Here is a 20920-nt window from a genome sequence, read left to right on the forward strand (position 1 = left end):
CCCTGCCAAACATCCCTTCACTGCATCCAAGTGCTTTAGACACTGGAGTGGGTAACACTTTAATATTTTGTTTATTTGTTTGTTTGTTTGTTTGCTAGAAGAAGCCTTGTGTAGTTTCTCCTTCTCCAGGGAGCTTTTTCTCAATCTTTCCTGCCCTTTTTCAGCACTGGCAGAAACACATCGCTTTCAAGTTAACGGCTCCCGTGTCTTTTGGCAGCCCAGGGCATCAGTGTGTGTTGTGTTTGGGAATTGAGCAGGAAATCAATTGCATTCCAGCTGGTGCTCAGAGATTAGAGGAGCTGGAAGGGGCTGGGCTGCATTTCTGATTCCAGCCACTTCAGCACCATCAGTGTGGTCGAATCCAAGAGAAGAACTTGCCTGAGCACACATGCACAAAGAGTGCAGTTCCCAGAAATGCTCTGGGTCTGATTGCATTCCATAATGACCCACACGCTCCAGATTCTCCAAGAGTGAGGGTTACTGAAGCAACCGGAGAGCAATCTCGGGATTGTAGTTGAGCGGGGCACTGGCTACCAAGTTCTGATGTGTGTAGCAACAGAGAGGACAATAAAGAGGGATTTCAGTAATGAGATCTGTCTGTCTGTCTATCTATCTATCAATCTATCTATCTATCTATCTATGTAACATTTACATAATTGAATCTTCCTGGCTCTGGTCCAAGGCAGTCGGAGGTGCAGAGCTCACCTAAAGCATCCCTTTCTGGAGAGAGTTAGAGACATGTTCCCTCGACCAATTCTGAGCAGGCAGAGATGTTTTCCCCTCCAGATATGCTGGTTTGTTTCCCCTCAGAGTTGTTTTCCTCCTCTGGCCTCTTCTGCCCTCAAGTCCCCAGTTAATTCTTTAAATTTCTGCCTGTCCTAGAGAGGTGCAACAATTCCACGTTTAGGTTGTGTTTGGTGACTCTGGTCACACATGCATTACGTGACACATGGTTTCCTTCACTGGCATCCCCAGGGCTGCGTAAGTGCATTCGTTCATGGGGCCTTAGGAGAGTCTTCTCTTTCCCTCAGCAGCAGCAGCAGCAGGGAGCGGTGGCAGGGTCAGGACGAGGAGGAGGTGGCTGTCCTGGCCCTTTGCTCCCGGGCCCCAGGCCAGGAGGGCTCTGGCTGCAGCAGGGCGCTCTTCGGGCAGCCCCTGGCAGCCTCTGCATGGAGCACAGCACGCTGCCCCGTCCTGCTTGTGCCACTTTTCTTCAGCAATACCCTAGCTCCTCTTCACAAGGAAAAAACTCCAGCAATCTAAAAAGAGATCATTCAAGTACAGTTCTACCTGCCTTTGCATTGTAGTTCAGGGCATGTATTTTTTGGTCTATAATTTCATGATTTTTATGAAAACATGCATTCATATCTGCACATTTTTGTGGTTTTAATTATTCATATACCTAAACACTGCATTTTAAACTCTTGATTTATTGCAGTTGGTAATTTTGAGGTAGTATATTTTAAAATGCCACAAAACAACACCTTTTGGGTAGTTTTTCTCACTCTTAAAAAAAACCCCCATAAGCCATTTTAGTCTCTGTCTCTCCAAATTGGTTCATATCGGCCTATTTTAAATCAGGGCTACAATACTTTTATAGGATTGAGAGAGCTCCAATGAAATGCACACCAGTGATTCCTCTTGTGGAATATCATGGCCCCACCGTAAAGCTTCTATTTACTTTTTTTTCTTCATTAGCTCAACTGCAAACACACATTCAGTTGCAAACTTACACAAGATGAGCAAAATCAAAATGATGTGAGGGGCCATTGAGAGCTCCTTGCTGATCTTTCTGCTTCTTCGGCTGAGCAAGGCTCTGATCTAGGCAAAGAGATTGCACTTAGTGCTACACAACCATTTGGCTGGAACTTGCTGATTTCTAGGAACAGCTGGAGGCCTCTCTCTCCCCAGGATGTTTTGGCTGAGCCAAGCTTTGCTGGGTTTTGGCTGCAAATACCATTGCCCTTGCTTTCTTCTATCCACAAGTACCATGGCTGGGCAAAAACTGCCACGTGGGCCATCTTCCAAAGGCACTTTGGTCTGGAGTTTGTGAATGAACGAGAGCCTCATCCACTTCCAAACCACATGAAAAAAATCAGGAAAGAAAACTTCCCATCCTTAACAAACAACTGACAATTCACAAGTGGATCTAGAGCTTCTTTATGGAATGAAAAGGAAGGCAATCTTCCAATGGAGTTGTGCTTTCGGGAGTTTTTCTTCTGACTCCAACTCCCAGCTGGCACTGGAAAAAGTCACGTCTCTGCAAGTGTCAGTGTGTTCTGTCTGCCATCAGTTGTTTTGCTGCAACAATCAGAACAAGCATCAGGCTGAAGAGAGGCTCAGCTGACGCTAGGAACAGGAGCTGCCTCAAGGAGAAAAAAGACATGAACTTTTACCTCCCAAACCCATCTCCCCAGAGGCTCAAGTAGGATTCCTCTGGTTCCCAGAAATACAAAGAAATAGGGCTGAGAAGACCCTTTGCAGCTATGTGTTCATGCCCAAGACTTGACTGATGCCATTTGGGTTTTGCCTTTTTTCTTTTCTGTCTTTTCTGTATACCTTGCACATCAATTTAGAGCTCTGTAGACTACTCGATTTGTGACTACTTTTCCCAGTCCTTTTCCATGGCCTTTGCCTAAGCAGAAAAACAAACTTCCAGAGCTCCAAGCGCCGGGGGGTAGAAGGCCCCAGTGTTATCTTGGTTCTTCCTGGGACAGACCCCTGCAGGGAGCTGGTGGACTCACCATCCCTGCAAGCCTTTGAAAGAAGACTGGATGTGGCACTCGGTGCAGTGCTTTAGTTGAGGTATTAGGCCACAGATTGAATTCGATCATCTTGAAAGTGTCTGTCTTCCAAGCCAGGGATTCTGTGATTCTGTGACTGAGGCAGCTTTTCCTGCAGCCCTGGAAAGGGCTGCGGGGGCCCTTGGCCAAGGACGGGGATCAAGGCTCATGGAAAAGAAGCAAAGGGCTCAAGGCGAAGGCTGACAGGGCACAGCTGCCACAGCCCGACCCAGAGCGAGCCTCATGTCCTCCTCCTCAACCTGCGCCCTGTGCGCTGCCCTTTGCGGCGCTGGCGGCTCCTCTCGCTGCGGGGCTCCAGGGCGTGCCGGGGGCCGGGCCCCTCGTCTTCGGGAAGCGCTGGAGCCTCGGAGGCGAGCGGCTGCTGCTGTGGCCGGCAGGGGAGAGCTGCGGCTGCGGCCCCGGGCACGACAAGCTGCCGCTATGGCCGGCTCCTGCTGCAGCTCCTGCCGCGGCTCCAGCCTCTGCTCCAGCCTCTGCTCCTGCCCTGTGCGCACAAACACGGCCGAGGGCTGCCCGGCAGCTCCATGCCGCTCCACAGCGGGCCCGGCCGGGCTGCTGCTCTCTGCGGCCTCTGCCCGCCGCTGCCGGCCCCGCCGCGCTCCCGCCTGCCTCTGCCGCAGCCGGGCCCACACGGGAGGCAGCACATTGCGGCCGGCTCGGAAAAGCCCTGCCCGCAAACCGCCCGCCACGGCCTCGGCCTCAGGGCACAGGCTGCCGGCGTCCTCGCAGCTGCGAGCCGGCCCGGGCCGCCTGCCGGCCTCGGCCACAGCTCCCGCCTGTGTCTCCATGGCCGCAGCTGCTTGGCACAGCGGGCTGAGCACAGCCAGCGCCAGCAACAGCTCCTCACGGGCCCAGGCCCTGGGCGCTCCGAGCCCGCCCTCCCCCGAATCCCAGCCATGAGGGGCTTGGCGTCCCAATGCATCCCCTGGGGACAGCAGAGTCGGCCGCTGAGCTCAGCCCATGGTGACACCACCAAGTGACCAATGGAAAATTCACCAAATCCTCATCAGACAAGAGAAAACTCCCATGGTGCCTGACAGCCTGAAGGAACTGCCAATTCCAGATCATTCCATCCATGTATGAAAAGAGGCTTTTGCATTAAAGCAGAAAAGAGTTATCGAAAAGGAGGGCAGGAACAAACAACAAAGTTATTTGGACTCATGCTTCTTGTGTCTGTTAGAAAGGCCAAGAAAATGCACTCCTTGCTCTTCTGACACAGCTCTCTCTGTTCATGATGTGGGACAGCGAGTGCTGATGATGTGCAGGAGCTGATGCAAGGGACAGGGACAAGGATGCAGCAGGCACAGTGCCAAGCTGACAGAGGGATGATCTCTGCCAGTGGCACTGAAGAAGAAGAGTTTGCAGACAGCACAGAAAATGGCTCTTTGTTTCACCTCTTCTTTCAGTGCTGCTAAGAATATAGCCTGGAGCAAGCTGGGAACACCAGAGCCTGGAGCCCTTTCCAGGCAGGGCTGCATCAGACACAAACCAGCAGGGGACTGAGGAGCCCCTGGGGTGGCAGTGAGCAACCTCGGGCTCTGCTCACTGCTGCTGGCATTTTCTATTGAACCATCTCCAAGGACTTCTGTTGTGCTCTGTATTTCTAAGGGTTTTCCCCCTTGGTTTTTTTTGGTTGTCTCCTGCACCTTTTTTTCTCCATATTTTCCTATCCTGTCAGCAGCAGCCCTTGTCCAGAACTGGCTCTAAAATATCAGCGAAGTAGCTAGGAACAACAATGGGTGGAATCCTGCGGCTCAGGAATTCATATGCCAGAGTCCTGCCTGTGCCTCATGCTTTGTCAGGACCTCCTTCTCTGTGCAAAACTAGGGATTAGTGGAGTTTTTTTGCTGAAGACCTCCTGAGAAGCAAATGTTGTGCTAAGTGTCGGAGGAAGGAGACCCAGACACCAGTTGGTTCATCCAAGTCCAATTTATTGATCGAATATGGCGGGTTAAATATAGTTCTTAATAAGCTTCATACATATTGCAAAAGTTGAGCTCCGGATTGGTTAGTTACATATCAACAACTACACCTACTTCTACATTCTTGTGCTTATTCTTCTGTTACATTCTGCAGATATTCAGGACTAATCTCACCTCCCTTTCCTCATGTTGCAGCAAGGTCATCCGGCATTCTTGCCTGTCAGCAGTCACTGAATCAGAGACTGCTGACCTCCCTCTTTCAGCTTAACCAGTGGCATTATGTCAGTATGGCCTTTCTCAGCTAACCAACTCTTAATAAAATCCTCCACATTTCCCCCGTTTTCTTCTTGAGCAAGAAGACTAGTCTGCATTTTTGCTATCATACGACTGACCATGTTTTGAATACAATTAAAGACACAAGGCAAAATAAGCAAAAACAGTAAAACTACACCCAGTAGTCCTATAGCATAGATCACAAGGTTCCTCAGCCATGGCCCAAGTCCTAAGTTTTTAAGCCACTCATCAATTCCTAAACCTTCTTCTTCCTTGAGATTGTCAAGTTCTTGTTGCAGTTCTTTTATCTTAGTGTGAATGGACACCGAATGATCAGACAGATTCATGCAACACATTCCCTCAAACTCTTCACATCCATGCCCTTGTGCTAAGAGCAAAAAATCTACAGCAGCTCTATTTTGCAAAACAGCATGGTTAACACTCTGCACATCTGCAGTTAACATGTCTAGAATTTGGGATGTCTTGTTCAGCTCATTTTTTGCCCAGCACCCTAATTGCTTTGCTAAATTTATAGCCTTATTGGCAGATCCTCCTGGTAAAATAGTTGAAACTACTACTTGCCTGAATGTACCCCAAAACTTTGGGTCTCCTATCTGGCTGCAGTCCAAGTTATGTATACTACGCTTTTTCCTGTTTGATGTTCAACTGAGCTGCATTAGCAAGGACACATTAGGATGAAACAAGGACAATTTTCCCAAATAACAGGGTCCACCCTAAGGCTTAGCTGGTACACCATTCCACGCCCTGTCTCCACAAATTAAAAATATCCCTGTAGGTAATTTCATTGGTGCCGTGATTTTTGTACTGTTACATTGACTGTAATACTGCGGAGAGAATTCACTCAAATTCAGGGATGAATCTAAGGTGGCCCATGTTTCTTTAGGTTGATTTAAATTTTGAACATACTGGCATTTGCACTTCCAAAAAGATCCAATTCCTCAGGAGGAGAATGCAAAGAGGTGTTAAGTGATTGGATTAGTAAGCATTGGCGATAGCCATCACTCTGACCTGCAGTATACCCTTGCTGCACTGGCAATGTGACGTTTGACATGTTAGACATACATAAAGTTCGATTATTTATCAAACCGCAAAATTCTCCTGGAGACCACACCGGAAGTCCTACCAGGCATGTTCGAAATGGGTTAGTAATTCCTCCATGACTAAGACAAAGCGATGATTGATTAATTTGATTAGCAAGTGTTACCCATAAATTCTCTCTTGGCTGACTAAAATGCGTTATTCCTACTGCTTCACTTGCTACAGCATTGAACAATATAATAAAAACAAACCTCATTTTTCTTTCTGCTTTCTCTGTTTTTCCTTTCTTCGTTGTCTTTTCCCTGGTTTGTTAGAATGTCTATTGTAAGGCTGAGTCAATTTCCGAATACACTGGTCTAATTCCAAATCAGCATCCTTGCTTACAGGTATAGCGTGAGGTAAGTTTAAAGGCAAATCAGCTTTACAGCGAGCTGCTATGATGCGTGAGGATGTAGTAATTTCAAGCTCTCTAAGTACTTGCTGTAATTTTCACCTTATATATGCTATGGCCACTTGTTCTGTACTCTCATAAAGTTGTAATGCTGACCTTCCTGGTAGACCAGTACTTTGCTTAAGAGCTCTATACCAGGAAGAATATCGAATCCACTTCCCAAAACAAGAGTGACACCATAAAATTCATACTGTCCTCTGTGAATACCAATAAACCTTATTGCAATCAGCACAATGCAAAGCTACCCAAGCATAACACCTATCATTATCCTTTTTGCAAACATAACAAGGAAGTGTATATAGGAAAGGATCAGTATTAAAATTTGTCTGTGTGATCCAATCCAACCAGTTCAATGGTGGTGATTGCAAAGCCTCTTCAGCTTTCTTACTATATACAGCTACCAATTCAAGCTCCTTCTTTAATGCAAAATGTATCTTATCTCGTAATTGCTGTTCTTGTTCTTCAACACCTATAGCATGCCACGAAGCAGGGTCCCATGGAGCTACAGCATCCCACAAGGCAGGGTCCCATAGATGTGAAATTGCCCTAATCATAAAAAACTAATTAGCAATCACTAATAGCCTTATTTAGATGAGGCCGTTCCCTATCTTACCTTCTTTTTCTTATGTGTTTTCAGTTTTGCTGCTCCTAACTTTACTGGTCCTGTTACTTGCAAACTTAATTTTTTCAACTTTTCAATGCAGCAGTCTAGTGCTCTTTCAGGATTCCCTCTGAAGGATCCTACAATAGAACGTTGCGTTAAAGGTACTAATTTTCTACACCTTACAGAGACTATACGTGATTTACTTTGAACCTTAATTCTATTTACAACACATTGTACTTCCCATCGATAATAAGCAAGAATTTTCTGTTCAGGAGACTCATAAAGATTTAAAGCTATATATGCATTTTGCCCTGTTTGTCTCCTTAATTCATCTTGCCAGCTTTTACCCCACATGTGCTCGTGCTTACAAATGTGACGCCATAAATCCCATAATAATGATTGTTCTAACCAAAAAGTTCTATCACAACCCCCACAACGTAGGGCTATCCAGGCAGCACAATGTGGATCGTGACAGTCAAGGCAATGTTCCTTTGCTGGATTTGTTAAACGAAAAGTTGATAATGAGTCAATATAACCAATCAGCTCCTGGGCCGTCCGATAGTGACGTGTCAGTGCTCTGTCCACCGCTTTCAAGTGTCCCTTCAACTGTAAAAGTAGTGGTCGTAGGACTAGAAGCAGTTTCTTCCTCAATCACTCCTTGTCCTCCTCCGTGAGGTGGTCCACCAGAGGCTGTATCAAAAACAGGTTTAGTCCACTTAGCAGGCACCCACAAAGGTCCTGTAGGTGAGGAAGAAACACAAAGATATCCCCAACCCCAGTATAATACTTTTGCAGGTTTTTCCCATAATCCTGTAGTCGGGTTTTAATTTCCTGACCTGACCTCGGATGATGTTTAATTGCAGGAGGGATATCGTCTTCCCCAAAAATACATAAATGATTGATCACATACAGAACCTTAGCTAAGCATGATTGTGGGTCTGTTAAATCTTGATGCTTCTCAATATACTGCTTAAGGGTACCATTTGCTCTTTCTACTATTGCCTATCCAGTAGGAGAGTGTGGAATACCTGTCACATGCTTAACAGACTACTGATTCAAGAATTTCTGGACCCTAGCACTCACATAAACTCGACCATTATCCGTTTTGATACTCTTTGGGACTCCCATAACAGCAAAACAACTTAACAGGTGCCTGATAACATGTATAGCTTTTTCTCCTGCCTGAGCCGTAGCCCATATGTAATGACTATATGTATCTATAGTGACATACACACACTTAACTTTACCAAATCTAGCTATATGTGTAACATCCATTTGCCATTTCTCATTTATTTCTAAACCTCGAGGATTAACTCCCATGCCTAAACCTATTCCACCATTATGATAACTACATGTTGGACATGCTCTAACAATAGCCTTAGCTTCTGACAAACTCAGCTCAAAGTGCTTTGCTAATCCCTTTGCATTTTGATGATATTTACTATGTGCTTCTCTGGCCAATGTATGCTTATCAATAGGACAAGAGTTGTCAATGGGTAGGGTAACCAATTTATCTGCACGTTCATTCCCTTCTCCTAAACCTTCCGACCATTTATGACTCCCAATATGAATCACAGAATACACTGCATTTCTCTCTCGTAAAGCTTTCCTTAATTGCATCAATAACTCATACAATCGTTTATTATTCACTTCCTTAATTGCTGCTTCCTCTATTTGTCTGACTACTCCTGCGACATACATAGAGTCTGTGACCACATTTAAAGGCTCCTGTAAGTTGGACACTGCCCATACTACTGCTAACAATTCCAAAGTTTGTAAGCTATCTGCAGGGTCTGCTGTGAGAAGTTGATGCTTCCATTGTCCTTTTTCTTGCCAGGTGACAGCAGCACACCTTGATTTCTTTCCTGCATCTGTAAAAGCTGTAATAGCTCCTGTATCCAATAATCCATAAAGGGTTATGCTTTGATGCCCATGGGTAATTTCCACTTTTTGTTTTGGTCTATTTTGTAAATCCACAGTTAAAAGTGTAACACCAGTAGAGCCAAAACCCTTTTCATCCCGCGTTTGTCCAGTAAATGATGGTATACCAGATGTCATTTGTGATAGTGGTATTAATTGTGCAATGCGTTGTCCTTTTGTTATTTTAATAGGAGGATAAAGGGTGTAAACCATGATTTGTATTTCCCCTGTATAATCCGCATCGATAACACCAGGTAATACAAATAATCCCAGCATAGTTATTGAAGAACGTCCTAATAACAATGCTCCACATCTTTATCCATTTAATATAAGAGGACCCTTTACTCCAGTTTGTATCCTCTCAGGCCGGTTCGTCATTAGTGTGACGTCTACTGCTGCTGATAAATCCAAATCGAGGCTCTCTGCTGTTGCTGGTTGCAGACAGGAGGTGACAGCGATGTTGCGTCGGCAGCTGGTGTCTCCGATGTCACAGCGGCTACTTGTGTCTGGGCGCGTATGTCCCTCATTGCCGCATCGGTAACACTTGATGAATGGTCTCGAACCTCCTTGCATGAATGCCAGTGACCCGCTTCGGAGAGGAGCAAGAGCAGCTAACACCTGATTTTGAGCAGCTAACACCTGATTTTGAGTAGACTCTGCTTGCTTTTGTAACCCTAATCCTAATTCCTTTAAAGCTTCTGCTATAAATGCCTGTGAAGCTGTTGGCATTAATGCCATTCGCTCTAAAGCTTCCTCAATAGTCCAATTTGCCCCTAAAGTAGCTAACACTCTTGCATTTGCCTAACAGGTTCACTTTTTACTCCAAACTGACTAACCGTAGAACGTAACTGGGCTAACAACTTCCAATCTAAGGGAGTATATTCTGCTATATTATGTGTAAGGTTCCCCTGTGCATCATACTGTGGTGTGTATGTGACCGGACATGCAAGATTAGAAGCTACTTCCACTGCCTCGCCATCCCCCATTTGCATTACTTCTTTTGCCAAAGCAGCCCAAGCTTCCCTCCTCTGTTTAGCCATCTCCCCCCATAGATCACGGTGTGCCCCTGGGATGGGATCTGACTCTTTAAGGGTGCTATGCTGCTGGCACTTTGGTACAGACACCGCGATCTCGCATGGGGAAGGCGGTGGAGCAGGAGCTGACTCGCGCGGGGGAAGCGGCCCCCCCGCTGCTGGAGCTGACAGTGAAACCGGAGTCGACTCCCGCGGGGGAAGTGACCCCCCCACCGGAGCCGGCCCGCTCGGGGGAAGCGGTGGAGGCAAAGGTGGCGGCGGAGGCGAAGCTGGCTTGCTCCCACCCCCACCATCCGACCCACCTGAAGCTGGCGGCGGAGGCAAAGCTGGCTTGCTCTTACCTCCACCATCCAACTCGCCCTCCCCCTCTGACAGGAAGGGTGCAGATGGTTCCACTGTATCTAAGGGAAAATTCTCCACATCATTTTGCTGGGGACCCTTAGGCATAAGTATCTGAGTTACAGAAGGTGCTAAGGGATCATCCTCACGACCATACCCTATATTCTTATAAGCTTCTGTTGCCCTTTCTGCTGCCTTTCTCTCACAGACCTGCTGAAGTAACGTATTATACACCACCCGCCATAACTTGCCAAATTTCTTTGCTGACTTATCATCATCTAACACTGTATCCCACAGGATATCCCCAAACTTTTTCCACTCTGCTATCTCACGAACTGTATGTGGGTTAGCAAAAATCCCTTTAGAATAACCATAAGCTAATAACCCTGGTAATTCCTTTTTTAAATCTATCCCTTTTACTCCTCGTCTTTCTAAATATGAGGAGAAGGGATCGTATGTCGCTTGCCTATCCATACCTACATATCAGCGCGCGCTGTTGCAGCTCTCCAGGCTCCTGCGACACGTAGAGACTTGAGTCACCGTTGTGATCCTCAAGGGTGCTTTTAAAAACCGGCACCGTCCCGGCTGCAAGGACTCTCACCCAACTTTCTCGACCGTGGCGAATTTATAATCCAAGAAAGCGAACGTTCAGAGTGCTTGCCCGCATTCTCCACCATTTGTCGGAGGAAGGAGACCCAGACACCAGTTGGTTCATCCAAGTCCAATTTATTGATCGAATATGGCGGGTTAAATATAGTTCTTATTAAGCTTCATACATATTGCAAAAGTTGAGCTCCGGATTGGTTAGTTACATATCAACAACTACACCTACTTCTACATTCTTGTGCTTATTCTTCTGTTACATTCTGCAGATATTCAGGACTAATCTCACCTCCCTTTCCTCATGTTGCAGCAAGGTCATCCGGCATTCTTGCCTGTCAGCAGTCACTGAATCAGAGACTGCTGACCTCCCTCTTTCAGCTTAACCAGTGGCATTATGTCAGTATGGCCTTTCTCAGCTAACCAACTCTTAATAAAATCCTCCACAGCTAGGTTTCTCAGGAGTGTATCTGTTAAGTTCATTGCTGGCAAACAGAAAGTAAGGCCAGGGTAGCAGAGCAGCTGGGAGCTGGTCACTCCCTGCAAAGGGCTGGTGTAGGATGCCGGAACACCACGTTCCAGGACGGGCAAGCAGGGTCAATGTGCTCAAGGTGCTGCAAATGAGGTTTGGGTTCACTTGGAGAGTAGTCAGGGCTGGTGAGCACTGCAAGATCCAGCTGCAGTCCCCATCCATGTCCCTTTCAGTGCTGGCTTTAGGGTGTCTGCAGCCTGCATCCAGAGTGCCCTGGGGGGCTCCTGAGGCTGCCTTTGCACTCAGGCTGAGGGTGCCCAGGAGCCCCTGAGGCCGGCAGTGGGGACCAGGGCTGGGGCTTGTGGCCTGGCAGGTGTGGCTCTGGGGGCTGTGACATGCCAGGGCATGGGTCACTGTCACTGCCCTCCGCAGCCCTGGCTAGCTCTGTGATGCTCCAGGGACAATGGCAAGAGTGGGGAACTGGCTAGGTTAGGGTTTTGCCTGAGCCAGAACCTCGAGGCCAAATGCCGAGCAGTAGAGACCCCTGGAGGACCGAGTGGAGGAAGCAGAGGAGGCTCTTCTGCGGCATAAAGTGCAGCAAATTCGTCAGGAGAGGCGGGGGGGAAGGTCCTGCAGGCGAGAATTCCCAAAGGGAACAGATTTTGAAAAAAACCCCAACATCCCTGTGACCGGATTTTTAAAATCTTTCAAAACAGGGAGTGCACACCATACAGTAACCAATAAGTGACTCTTGGGGTGTGGTTTGAGGGCTACAACAAATCAGAAGAAGGGGAGGAGAGAGCGTTGGGACAGGGATTGGATCTTAGGGTGAGAGACAGGGAACTTTCTGGAACAAATGGTAGGTTTTGGGCTGATGGGTGGGGCAAAGGGGCCGGGTTGTCTTGACAGACAGGGAAAAATCTGGTGAGGAGGGAGGGGATTCATGGAGGGACACTTGGGTAGGAGGGCATAACAGAGGGGAGAGACTAACTCTAATAACTCGGGGAACACTTGAACATACCACTATATAACAGAACATTTGACTCAATAAACTACCACACCGCAACACAGAAATTCAGGGTTTCGGCAGCTGAGAGGTGGCACTATTAGAACCCGCAGCAGCTAGTGAAAGCCATCTCTCTCCTTCAGGTTCTTGCTGTGTGGGAAGGTGCTGCGAGTTGTGGTGGCTGCACTCCCCCTTTGCTGGGAGGATGATCTGTACCAGGGCAGAAAGCTGCCATGGTAAGCAGAACATGCTCAGAGCATTACAGTTCAAAGAATGGCACCGGTCCTGAAGGGCAAAAAGCTTGAAAGCATATAATTATGTGCAGAACCGTTGCACAAATTTTCTCTTCTAGAACATGCCCATTTTTGTATACTGTAGATGAATACTCTGGGTTTTATAGAATACATGGGTTTTTTTCTTAAGAGTTTTTGGTAGAACTCTCAAGTTTATTTCTGTTTGTATTTTACATCCAGCATGCATACAGTTTTTTTTAATTATTATTATTTTTCTTTAGTAAATAATTAGGGAAAAATACCTAAGCATTTTATAATCTTTTGGGATATGGTGATTAATATTCTTAGAAAGAAAACCTTGTTGAACCCATGTGAAAACATAGAGAGAGGGAAAACAGTATAAAAGTCTTTTAGAAAAGGGCGTGTAATAAGGACTGCAGAACTGAGTAATTCCTCCAAGGGCAGAATTAGCAAGATATAACACCAAGAATACCTACCAAGATATGTGGGATCTCAGCACATCAGTCCTGATGTGCAGAGTCACCGGGATAACCCTTGGGGGGTTCAGAGGTCCTGGAATGTTGCCAGAAGTGTCTGGTGGCTGGACTTTGATCCTGCACAGGAGACGACACCTGTATGAGGATGGGAGGATCTCACGGGGATAAATGGTGAAGGGATAGGTTAATTATAGTGTGAAACACAGGTTTTAGAATTTCAGTACAGGGGGTCTAGAGAAACCAGATGGAGGAATTAGGGCGTGTCCTGTCCTCCTTCTTCTTCTTCTTGGCCTCCATCTTCTGTGGTGGTGGTGGCACTTTGGGATTGGTTCTTACTAAAAGTGCACTTTTCAATAAGGGTGAAAGGTATTGGGGAAAACAGGTAAATATCTTATACGTAGTTTTGGGTATAAAGATAAGTGACCGCCCCGAGGGCACTCAGTGTGCTCGTGGCCGACGTGCTGTGCGGACCTCTGTCGGGCCGGGAGAAAATCTTGTCGATAAAAGCTAATAAACACTGAAGACCGAGAAAAAACCTGAAGACTCTTTTCGTCCTTTGGAGCGCGGGCTGTCCCAAGGCCATCCCGAGCCTTTCCAGGCCATCAAAAACAGCCGAGAACGGGACAAAGATACTTCCTTAAACCAAGGGAAATGTGACCTGCAGCCATACGAAGCACAGCCAAAGGAAATGAAAACCTTTGGAAAAGAGGGAATTTTGCCAGTGAGATCAGTCTGTCTGGATAACTGAGGGATGCCCATCAATATTGCACTACATTCCTCAATATTTGCAATGTCTTTTCTCCCAATTTCTGTGAAATGAATAAGCTGCAGTTGTTTACCATTAACTTAAGCTCTTAGGGGAATTACCAAGCACCATGTATGTTTTTCTGTAGCTGAGCAGGTCTTGAGTTTCCCAAATCTACAAAGCAGAAGGGAATCACACAGTTATTTGTGCTAGTGTTAATGAAGGGTTTCATGAAAGCAGGTGAATGACAGCATTGCATTGTAAAACTTCCACATGCAAGAAAACAGGAGTCCACTTAGAATAAAACATAGAAGGCTAGCATAACATCAGAACAGGATAAAATGAAATTGCTAGACAGGAACTGATGCATCAGAAATTAGATGTATAATTTCTGATATATCTGCATGCATTTGCAAGCTAAAACAGAAAAGGAAGGGCAGAGATAATAAGGAACGAAGATTTTAAAATTGCACTGTGCAGAAGAGACACACGAACCACCAATGTGAGCACAGCTGGGAGATTCAGCTTGGAGATGGATTAGAGTGGAATCCATTCACTGAAGGTCTCTGGTGCACATGAGTGCAAAGACTGAGGAAAAAAGGAAAAAAGATTTCTGAAAGCTATTGAGATTCCTGGAAGCATTGTCTAGAGATCTAAAAATCTAAAGCCTCAGAGAATCTGAACCTAAACCATCCCCAAATGGATTGATCAGGTATGATGTGCACATCTCTGCTGTTTTCAGAGTCAATGAAATTGACAATGAGTGGCTGGGAATTAGGAATGCCCACCCAGATTTTATCTCCATTACTTTAAGAACACCTTAATAAGGCACTTCAGGAACTGAACACTGACATCCTCTCCCTGCTCTATTTACTTTACATTTGAATACAGGCTGGTAGAAGGAGAAATCGGGCTTTAATTTCTCCCCAAATTACCTGTTGCACTTTCAGGTTAGGAGTAGATGTAAAATTCAGCTAATCACTCTCTCTATCCATGAATATTCCACTAGTAAACTGACATACAGAACATCCTTTTCATCTTTTGTACCTTCCTAAATGGTGCCCAATGAACAGGACACTCGCATAAATCTCACAGAAAATCACCAAAATTGCTGAAATTAACTCTCAATTCCATGATAAAAGCTTCTGAGAAAAGGCTTGACAGGATCACTGAACAAACTGAAACTTGGAAGAGAAACACGCACTTCAGCACTGATCAAGGGGAAAGAAAAAGAAATGCTGTAAAAGTTCCAAGTGGAAGGTAAGGAGAAACACAGGAAGCAGAGAAAGAACAAGGCCCTGTCAGATGACCTGTGCAAGGTAACTTTGTGCCCCAGCACCGTTAGAGGACATTCCCTGTCATTGGTGCAAGCAGCTGGAGACATAAATGCTGATGGATTTGGGGGCCACAGTCTTGATAAGTGCAGAGGTTGGTTCAATAACGTGACATGAGGGAGTTCCCTCAGAGCAACTGGGATGCCAGAAAGAAGTGAGCAGCTCACCACAGCCCGGCCCGCTCGGCTGCTTTTCCTTCTGACCCTCCTGGGGAGGCTCTGACATTTCCTCTTCCCTGATGGAAGTGCAGCTGCTGCCAAGGGAAACGTCCTCACACTCACTCAGTGTTCCCTGTGCTTGCCAGATGTCCCATCTGCGGTCCCTGCCCAGGAGAGCTGCTCTGCTCGGGAGGAGGAGCCCGAGCGAGGGCCTGGGAACATCGGCGGCTGCAATCCCTCCTGATCTAGCCCTGTTTATGGATGTGTAGTTAGATTTGGATAGTTACAAGTATAGGGATATTTACATACACTGACTGATATTTGTATAGGGATATTATGTGTTTATATTGTTATATTGATGCGTGTATATTCATCTGTTTACATACTTGTACAGCTCTGTAGCTGTGCATTTCTATTGCTGGGGTTGTATGGATTTTTTTATTGGTCCATTGATATTTGTGTATTTATAGACAATAAATATTTATAGGTTTGTTATGTTTGTATTATATTGTCATGTTATATGTCATGAAATATGCAATGCATGTTTACATCTCTGTATTGTTATGCCTATATATGTATTTACTTCTATTTATTATGTATGGAGTTGTATAGTTCTAAAATTCTTTTTATTTAGTTCTGGATCTGAGTTCCTTTACAGAGGGATATTGCTGTTTCTGTATTTGTATATGGGCTGTACATTTGTAGTAATTGTTAAACTTCAATTCAGTAACTTCAATATTTGTGTACAGTGAGTTGTTGCAGAGGGTTGCAATAATTTTTTTTCACTGAAGTTGATATCTGTATATATTTACATAGCACAATTCTCAGAATAAGTTAGATTTTATTCATAAATTGATATTTCTGTGTTTCTATATTGGTAGCACAGGTGTTGCAATTTAAAATAAATTTCATTTTTAAACATAAGTTAATGTTTGTGTATTTGTACATTAGTAGTGCGGGTGTAACTATCTGCAATAAATGCAATGTTTCAACTGAAGTAAGTGTAGATTTGTGCTCCCCAAAGCCATGGGCAGATGTAAATGCTGGAGGATTCTGGCCATGCAAATCTCCGGCCATGCCCAGCACATGCCCCACCTGCACTCAGGCTGGGCAGGGGAAGCGCAGATTTGGGCTGGCAGCAGAGCCCCACGTTGGCTCAGAACTCGCTGCAGAGGCTGCTGAGAAAACTCTGGGGCTCCATGAGCACAGAATCCAAGCAGGAGCTCCCCCGGGAGGACAAATCCCCCATCCCACGGGCAGCTCTTTAGGAAAGTGCTCCAAGTGTCCCCCTGAAGCTCATCCCAGAGAGCAGAAGCCAGCAGGGATCCTGAGCCAGCTCTGCTGCCTTTGGCAGCACTTTGGCAAATGAGCTGCAGCAAGGGGGAGGCAGCAGCGACTGTGACTGCTGCAGGCTGGGAATGAAGGAAGGGCCATGGACACAAGTGCTGAGATGCCCCAAAATCCAGAAGGAGGCTGGAGAGCTGGGAATCAACTTGGCATTTCAGTGCCAAACTCTCACAGACACTGAAATGATGGAATCCCTTTGTGTGAAGTTACCTGGAAGAACTGACAGGGAGTTGCTGCTAGGATCAGCAGCAGCAGAAAGCAAAAATGTACAAACACTAGGAGATAATCTAATATCCCCCACAAGCAATGGCTTCAAAAATGATCTCATATATTCATGATATTATATTATATTATATTATATTATATTATATTATATTATATTACATTACATTACATCACAATACATTACATTACAATACATTATATTATATTAATAAAAATATATAATACATAATATGCATGAAATTTAATGCACATGTAGTTTTGGACAATTTTATTTTTTGATATATATTTTCATTTAAGATACATATTTGAAATAGCCTTTCAGCTTGGGAGAGTGAAGATTTACAACAGTGCAAAACCATCTGCCCACAGAGCAGTCAGCCCCCGGGTGCGTGCATGCACACCCACCCACTGTGCCTGCTCTTTTCAGCATCTCGGGGCTGCTGTTTGCACAGAATTGGGATGAATTTAACTCAACAGAGCCACGAGTGGGGTGTCCAGCTTGTCATGAACTCTCATGTGGCAACGAACAACACAGAGCTTTCAAACCACATTATCACAGGTCATTTCATTCCTGCTGGGCACTGCGGAACTCTAAAAACGACACAGAAAAGGGGTGGAAAACATTGGCATCATGCTAATGCTGGTATCCTCCTGGAGGAAATCTGTTGGGTTTCTTAAGGTGGTAGCTTTCCAAAACCTAGGAAAACTGCTGAGCACTGGTAGCCCAATTGTGAATGGTTTTCTTGACTTGGCAAAGCTGGGGTGTTAAGAATGGACTCCGTCCTTGGTCCAAATCACCTGCCCTCACCTGCAGACAAAAGTACTATCACCACCACCAGCAGCAGCTACATCAGTCAATTTTCTCAAAAAGCTGTGTTAAACTTGGGAGAGGAAAGGAAAACACATCAGACACTGTGGATTATTGACAAGACTCTGAGGAGCAGTTCCAAAGCAAAGGGCAGCAGCTTCTCTCTGGGGCACTCCTTGTGCCCCAAGGCAGCCGGGCTGCCCTGGCTGCCCAGGACCCTGCGCCCCGCGGGCTCTGCAGAGCTGCACAGCGGGGAGGCAGCTTCGGGCACCTCAGCCCCTGGGCAGGAGGGGCTGCTTGCTCTGCAGGGCTGCCTGTGGGCAAAAGCAGGGTGCTGGCCTTCTGCTCTTGGCCCCAGCCTGGCCTTGCAGGGCTAATCCTGTTCCCTGTCTCAAATGTGCTAATGATAGACCTGGTTGTTTGCAGCTCTGCACAGGTGTGATTTGCACCACAAAATACTGAAGGACCAAGGCCTGAACTACAGACCCTGACTGAAGCCTCAACAACAGGACCTGAGCCAAAGCTGCCCTCTAGATGACCTTCCCAACCCAAAGTTCTATGTACCTGCTCCTTAACCAAGTGTTATTATCAAAAGGATTGTTGCATCCATCCACTGGTGAAACACGTCTTCACCTTTTTGCATGAGGAAAATGGACAAGGCCACACCTGGCCTTGGTTCCTCCTTGAGCCCTGGGCAGGCTCGGGGAGAAAACCAAGAGGAGAATGACACCAGCTGTGCCCCCAGCAGAAGCTCTGGCACATTGCTCGTCCAGCACTGTCGGAGCCGGGCTACTCTCACGGTGCTCTCGGGAGCCTCATGGCCGCCAAAGGTGGAGGCACCGCAGGATTTCCCGGTTCCCGGCCGTGGCTCTGCAGGGCTGGGCTGGGACAGCTTCCCCCAGCTGATGTGCAGCTCTGAATGAAGGGGAAACCATTGGGGTACCTGGTGATGGATCTTCCTTAATCACCAGAGGCACCCTTTTGTAATAATGCTGAGGTGCATTTCTTAGCTTATCCTTTCCTGACTCTTTTTTACATTTTGGCATTACAGTAAATCACACTGTTCCTTCAGCTGGTGTGTCTGCATCTCTGACCCTCTCCACCATCAAAACAAACACACAGCCAGTTTAGCACGAGACCTGCCTCTCTGCCAGCCCATCTCTTGGCAAACACCCCTGGTGGCCATCTCCACAAATGAAATTCCCACTTTGCAACTTCCTTTTCTGCAGGCAGGAGAGAAAAGGAGCCATTCCCAGTTCTGGACACCTCCAGAAACCAGCTGCTTTGAGCAGTCACAACCCTGAAATATCAACCTCCTTCCTTAACCTGCCACAGAGAGCTCCCACCAAAAAGCCTTTTGTCTAAGGATACCCACAGAAGAGCTGGAGAAGGGAGCAGTTTGAAACACAACTGCTTCAGAGTTTAAACCTGCCTTTGTCAAATGAGCACACACCAATCTGTCCCAAAGGGAAAGCAGGCAGGAAAGAGAAGCTCCTCTCCCACAACCGCAAACTCCGTGCTTCCTTCTGTTCCAGCTGGAGAGTGGAGGCCATGGGCTGCACCTCACTTTGGGAAGGAGCCCTGGGAATTGGCCTGGTCTGGGAGGGCAGCAAAAGGAATTCCCCAAAAAGTAGGAAAAGATTCTCTTGAAGGAATAGATGATGACAACATTTCTGCAGAAAAGCAAAAAAAGAATAATTGAAGCATTTCAAGAAGTGCCCAGACTGAAATTTGTTTGCCAATACGACAACCCCAAAGTCTCTGTGGTGTGTCAGCAAGCTCAGGAATGAACCTGCAAGGCTTGGATAAACATCATTGGTGTCCGCCCCCCAGAGCACAAGCAGCTCCCCAACAAGACTTCAAGACTAAGGGACAAAGCTTCCCCCTTCAGCTCTCCACAGCAGCTCTAGGGAGTCTCTCCCACTGCAAGATCTCCTTTGTCAGTCTACAGTGACAGGAGTTGGCTGCAGGAGACATTAGCATGGGAACTCTCCCGAGACTGGGGGGAAGAAAAAGAAGAGGTGACTCCTGAGGAAAGAAAAAGGCAACGCTGCTTGGGAAGACACCAGTGTGAGTTTGCTACAACTCTAGGCCCGAAATCCCCTGAAGAAAGCCGCATCCATCCATGGGGCAGCACTTTGGCTTTGATATCAATGCTGACAAAATTGCTTCCCATTCCTGCTGCCGTAGCTGACTCCAATTCATGAGCAATGTGCCAACTCTGCCAAAGACAGGCAGACATGGTGAGATAAAACCAGCTCGTCTGCTGAAAAGGAGTCCAAATTAATGTTTTCTAACTCCCCCTTTTCATCCTTTCCGCAGCCAAGACAGAGCAATGTCCTTCCTCTCTGTCCCCGATGGTTACCCAGGCATGGGATGCAGTGTGGGGACAGAGCCTGTCACTGCTCCCAGTGCCCTGCCCTGCCCTTCCCTGCCTGCCTTGCCCTTCCCTGTCCTGCGGGATCCTGCTGTGCCGTGCCGAGCCGAGCCCGGCCAGCGGTCACGCATTTCGGGAATGACCCTCCCCTGTGCCGCCCGCCGGCATAATGAACACACCACTTTGTAACTTTGACTAGTTAGAGAGTCTTTGTCCCTGATTTTCAGTTTTAACCATTCAGGGAGCTTTTGTTTTCCCTGACAGTACAGTTGCTGCCAAGGGAAACACACCCAAAGACCAATAGTGACCCAGCCTTCCCTTTGCTTCCCTTTTCCTTCCCTCACTGCTACACAGCGCTCTCATACCAGGACCTCAGTGCTGCCTCACCTGAGCATTTAGAGCTGCCTCCAGGCCCTTCCAGGCTAAGTGCAGGTGCTCAGGACTCTGAGGTTTTCCTAGCTTCTTGGGAGAAGGTGTTTGCTTCATCTGGACTTCTTGGGGTTTCATTGGAGGAGCCAGGCACAGGCAAATTTCATCTCCACTGTGAGCTCTTCATTCTGCTTGTTCCCATGAAGCTTAAATGCCAACCTGAGCTCATCGTTACTCTGGTTCCCGTAGACCATCACAGCCCTTCCATGGCCTCTCCAGAGAGGAGCAGCTGCACATCTTCAGAGCAGCAGTTGCCAGCCCGCATCCTATCAGGGAGGGAAAG

This window comes from Melozone crissalis, unplaced genomic scaffold, assembly GCF_028551555.1.
Source record: "Melozone crissalis strain CALT ecotype California unplaced genomic scaffold, PUWL_Pcris_2 ptg000104l_1, whole genome shotgun sequence".
Classification (NCBI taxonomy): Eukaryota; Metazoa; Chordata; class Aves; order Passeriformes; family Passerellidae; genus Melozone; species Melozone crissalis.